Source organism: Bison bison, unplaced genomic scaffold (assembly GCF_000754665.1).
Source record: "Bison bison bison isolate TAMUID 2011002044 unplaced genomic scaffold, Bison_UMD1.0 scf7180017864281, whole genome shotgun sequence".
Classification (NCBI taxonomy): Eukaryota; Metazoa; Chordata; class Mammalia; order Artiodactyla; family Bovidae; genus Bison; species Bison bison.
The window spans coordinates 1,389,463-1,395,348 of record NW_011494853.1 but is presented as its reverse complement, the minus strand read 5'-3'; the positions used below and the strand labels follow the sequence as shown (position 1 = coordinate 1,395,348).

The 5,886-nt window shown below is 50.2% G+C and overlaps 1 pseudogene; it reads right to left on the bottom strand.

Annotated features, from left to right (window-relative positions):
• LOC104995506 overlaps positions 1-5,886 on the bottom strand; it is a 33,763-nt pseudogene that overhangs the window by 4,293 nt on the left and 23,584 nt on the right.

The window sequence follows — 5,886 nt, the reverse complement described above, 5'->3', positions numbered from 1 at the left end:
CCCACTTTCATCTCCCTAATGTTCACACAGGGGCTGCCAGGACCTCAGCATCACCTCCCATCCAGTGCACTGTGTCGGCACCTTCTCGCCTCATCTGACCCTGAATACAGCTCAGCCCCGACTCTGTCTGGTCTCACGAGAGTGGCCATGACTTATGATAGTTCACACCCTAGTCCTCTTTCTACTCAGCCCTTAGAGTTCCATGGAGGAGAACATGGAGTTCTGCAGACTCAGAACAGAGACCTTGCCCACGTTCCCCTCCTCACACCTGTGCCATCTCCCGCCTCCACACACTCTCCCTGATCCCCAGTTCCGCCTGCAGCCCACCTCTGTGCTCTGCTCTCCATCTGAGCAGCTGAGTCACCAGGATGATGAGGACCAGGAAGAGAAGGGCCCCCAGGATGAGGCAGAGGACCCCAGGCAGGGAGAAGACGCCAGGGATTTGAGTTTCGTCCTTAAGAAGAACAAGGGAAGAGGGTTGGAGAAGGTCCTGGGCACAGAGAAACCCCTGCCAGCTTTTCCAGAAGCTCCAGACGATGGTGTCCCAGCCTCAGGGACAAGTACACTAACAGACTGTGCTCCTCTGGGTCTCGTCCTGAGACAAGTCAACTCCACTCTGGCCAGTGTGGTCCCGAGGCAGAGCTGGGGATTGTCAGGGAGCTGCCCTGTCAAGACAGCGTTTGAGGACCTGGCTGATCCCCTCTCCTTGGGCTTCAGGAGACAGAGCATCAAACAGTCCTGGGACCCACACTTCACTGATGAGGAGCAACACTCAGGGGCACATGGGAGAAACTTAGATTATGCAACATGGGAACCAGACCCACTTGGACCCCGGGCATGAGAACCTTTGACCCTGGGAATCAAGGCAGGGGAGTTCCCCAACGTAATGCCCTGGCTTCCCCACCCACCTCCCCGCCACCATCCAGGAGTTCCTCAGACTCTTTCCTCTCCTGAGTTGTCAGAGAGCCCACAGAACAGGTCCCAAGAATCTGAGTATTCTCCCCTGACCGTAGATGAAGGCACAGTACCTGCTGTAGTCAGGGGCAATGTTGTCCTGGCACTCAAAGAGAAAAACAGTTGTTTGGACCAGGGTGATTGGCCAGATGCAGGGCAGCCCATTTTTCCCTCCTGAGCCTAAAATCACCCTTCAGTCTCCACAACATCAGTGTCCAGTCCTCCCAGCTCCCCCGTCCTAGATCAGAGCCTCAGCACCAGGACACTGTCTGAACGCAAACTCCCCACCACCCCCAGCCCAGCCCATTGCCTCCACGCTGCCCCAGCTCACCCAAGGTGGACCCCAAGCCCCTCACTCACCAGAGCACCTCACACCAGCATCCTCCTCGTGCTTGCAGCCACTCTGCCCCCAGGGCTCCGCAGCACAGTCTCACAAGGACTCCCAGCCCCCACACTGCACCGCGACCTGCCAGATGCTTCCATTTCCAGGGCCAAACCCTGCAGCCCGCATGGCTTCCAGGGCTGGGCCACAGCCCAGGTGCTGACACACCACCGTGGCCTCTGCCAGGCTCCAGGAGTCATCTCACATGGTGCCCCAGGAGCCGCTGTGCCAGACCTCCACCTGCCTTGGGCACTCGGTGTCTCCGCCCCTGAGCCGGAGCTTCTCTCTGTCTGAAAAGGCAGCAGCCCCTCCTGTGACTCCCCTCATGGGAGGAAGAAGCCCCTGGGAGCCACAGGGGAGGGGGGCATGCTGACATACCTGTGCAGGGGGCAGCAGTTGGACAGCTCTTGGGTCTTCTCCCTGCAAACAAATGGAAACAGTGGATCAGGGACAGTGGGGGTGGTCCTGTCCCCACATAAGATTATCTAAGGTCCTTGGGTCAGTGCAAATGACATGTGAAAACACAGGCTCATTATCTCTTGGGTTGAGACATTCACTGATTCTGATCACCAGGTGAAATAACTTTGTTTATTGTTTACAAGTCTCCACGTGCTGTGCTGTGCTTAGTCACTCAGTCTTGTCAGAATCTTTGCCACCTCATGGGCTATAGTTGGGCAGGCTTCTCTGTCCATGGGGATTCTCCAGGCAAGAATACTGGAGTGGGTTGCCATACTCTCCTCCAGGGACAAGTCTCCATACCCCACAACAAATACAACACACAGAAACACAGGCATACACAGCTTTTTGTAGACTCAACCTAAACTCATTACTTAGATAGGAAAATATAAAATCACACTAACAACGTCTTACGTTGTTGGGACAGACACAGGAACAGACAGGAAGTCACCTGCACACGAGATATAGGCTTCCTGATATGGAGAGCATGTGTATTTCCAAGGGTCAGAAGGACACTGCCAGAGAGAGGTGTGAGTTCTCCTGCACTGGATCCCATCTACCCACTAGGGTCTATAACCTTCCCTAAGAGAAACAGATGGGTTGAGACTTCCACTGTCCCCACAGCCAAGCTGACTGCAGATCACGGACACAGTGATGTCTTCCATGGGGCTGTGGCAGATACTGCCCCAGGTCCCGTTGTAGCAAACTTCCAGCCACCCAGCACACTGCTGGTCCTTGCTGACCATCCTGAGGGCCAGGAAATCTAAGACTGAAAGAAAGGAAACAGGACACAGTGAGCACTCCACTCAGTGCTCTGGGTTTTCCTCTCTCCCATAAATTGTGAACATTCACCTGACCCAGAAGAGGAGGTACCCACTAGGTGACAAGACTGAAATTTGTCTCCTTATCTTTCTCCATTTGTGTCTATATTTCTAAATATTTCTACCATGATGATGTAGTGGATACAAACAGAGAGGAAGACCAACCTGGGCACATGCAGGGAGGGGAGCTGAATCCTGCTTCCTGACAAAACCTGTACAAGAGTGTGTGAAAGGGTATAATGTGGATATTGGAGAACTAGACAGAATAATGAACATCAGATATGTCTAAATCTTAATCCCTGGAACCTGTGAATATGTTACCTGACATTTCAAAAGGGACCTTATAGATATTACAAAGGTAAATACCTTGGGATGGTGAGATTAATCTGAAATATTGTGGATTAACCACCTGAGCACAGTGTAATCACCTCCTTAGCCCCACTATCCTCAGAAATGGATCACTTTTCCCAGCTCCAGTCAGAGGGAAATGTGAGTGAGGAAGAACGGCTGGAAGAGGCATTGTTGTCTGAAGAAGAAGAAAGAGGGCTCTGAGCCAAGGAATGAGGCCACATAGGAACCGGGAAACGCTGGGAAAGGAGTCCTTCTCGTGCCTTCAGGAAGAACGCAGCTCTGTGGACACCAGGATGTTGGCCCATGGAGACCCTGGTCAGACTTCTAGCATACAGAACTGAACAGAGTAAGTCTGTGCTTTCATTAAAACAACAACAGAATCTCTAGACTGTACTACCACAGGGAACTGAAGAGAGAGCCCTGCTTTCACGCAGACGCTGTAGGAAATGGCTCTGCCAGGAAACACTGCTGAGAATAAAGGACCAGAATGTCAGCTGCTGCAGGAGGAAGCGAAAGCACCTCGTCTTCACGTCTGCTGGAAAGACAGGCTCCATGGGAGGCTCCTACTCTGGTCCTTTCAGCGTCTCTCCCTCAAGGCTCAGACTGCCGTCCTCCAGCAATCCCCCCTCTCCCCGCCCATTCCCCAGCCTGTGGACAGTGTGCAGCGCAGACCTGAGCAGATGACCCCCGCGTCCTCCTTGTGTCTGCAGTCGTGCCGCCCCCAGCCCCGGGAAGGGCACCTCCACACGTGGGACTCATTTCCTGTGCATTTCAGGTCGTCCAGCCAGATGGGCCCTGATCCTGCCCCGAAGTGAGCAGACCTCGTGGCACTGAGGGTGTCTCCACAGCCCATCTGCCTGCACACCACGCGGGCATCATCCAGGTCCCAGCCATCATCACAGAGGGTGCGCCAGGAGCCCTTGTTAAAGATCTCCACTCTCCCGGCGCAGGGACCGCCCCCATCCACCAGGCGGAGCTGTCTGCTGTCTGAGGAGAGAGAAATGGGACAATGGGGCGTTGACAGGGGAATGAGAAGGGCCTTCTGTCCTGTGGGACCCTCACCTGAGCAGTAGGGGGCGTCCTCCTCTAAGGCCGCAGAGCCTGCTGGTTCGGACACGGAGTCATTGTACTGGGACAGCACCTGGGTCTGGTTTCTTGCAGAAACAGCAATGATTACAGGGCTGAGAGGGTTAAAGAACAGAAAACTGAATTACGGTAAATAATGACCTAGTGGTGGAGATAAATGCTGTAAGGTAGCTGTAACACTATCGTAAATTTAAGAGTTTGCCTTCTCTATGGAGAGTTCTGTGTCTGACAATGCCAAAATTTCTTATTTAAGCCAATCACTGCGCTAAGAATAAATTTACAAAAGTGAGAAATTATCAATACTTTTGATATTGTTGTATGTAGAGCTACCAAAGCAGTGAGAGTTTTTGGAGCCAAGCTCTTAGAATAAAGGGCAGAAGTGAGTGCTTCTCTGATACCTTTGGCTATTCAGAGGTAAGAGCTGAGTCTCTGAAAGGCTCAGCAGAAATTCTTCCAGACGCACAGGCTCAGGGAACATGAAGCACAATTCAGGGTCTGCCTGGGAGGAAGAGCCCGATAATGTCTGTCAATCAAAAACACCCAATCACAAAAGATTAAAAAAAAAAAAATTACAAAACTGTATAAAGAAAAAAATCCATTAGAAAAAAAATGTACAGGACATCCAGTTCTTGGAGTTACCTGGGAAGTTGAAATCACCATGAATGAGATGTTAGAGAATGAAATGACAAGATAGTATTTTGTCAGAGAAATGATAGCAAAGAAACTAATAAAAATTCTAGAACTGAAAAAAGTCAGTTTTTGAAATAACCCAGAGGATGTGTGTAACACTCCACTAGCACAGATAGGAATATTAAAGTACACAGACAGAAACACAGCAAGAACAAATTGGAAAATATAAAAATGTAAATAAAGATGCTAAAAAGATGTAATTTTTATATACTAAGGTCTAGAAACATAAAGCTACAATTGACAGAACTAAAGGTAGAAATTTAGAATCCAAAATTACCCATTTTATACACCTTGGTAGTTTTTAAACACCCACAAAATCTTAACATCCACCGAGAAGTGATGTCTATGCCTCCTTCCCTTGAATCTCTGCTGACCTTCGTGAATTCCTGGTAAGCAGTAGAAGGGAATGAAGATAGCACTGCTCGCCCTTCAACATTAGGTCTATGGCTGTTCAGCCTCCCCTGAAATCACTCAGGACTTTTGTTTTAGGGCAAGTCTTCCCTGTTGAGACTCGTCCTGCAGAGACTGTCATGTGTCTGTGCCCAGGTGAACTTCTAGCTGCCAGGCTTGATCATGAACCATCCTGGATTTTCAGCACAGTGGGTCCTCAGATGATGTCAGCTTCAGGTAGTATCTGACTGCAGCCTCAAGAGAGACCCTAAGAGAGAACTGCCAATCTAAGGGCTTCCCAAACTCCTTATGCAGAAAATCATGAACAAAATAAACAGGTTTAAGCTGATAAGTTTTCAGGGAAATTTGGTTATGCAGCATTAGTAATAAAACACTTAATCTTGAGTTCAGTTCAATGACTCAGTCATGTCAGAGACTGTGACCCCATGGACTGCAGCACGCCAGGCCTCCCCGTCCATCTCCAACTCCCAGAGTTTACCTAAACTCATGTCCATGGTGTCATTGATGCCATCCAACCATCTCATCCTCTGCCGTCCCCTTCTCCTCCTGCCCTCAAACTTTCCCAGCATCAGGGTCTTTTCAAATGAATCAGCTCTCCCCATCAGGTGGCCAAAGTACTGGAGTTTGAGCTTCAACATCAGTCCCTCCAAAGAACACCCAGGACTGATCTCCTTTATGATGGACTGGTTGGATCTCCTTGCAGTCCAAGGTACTCTCAAGAGTCTTCTCCAACAC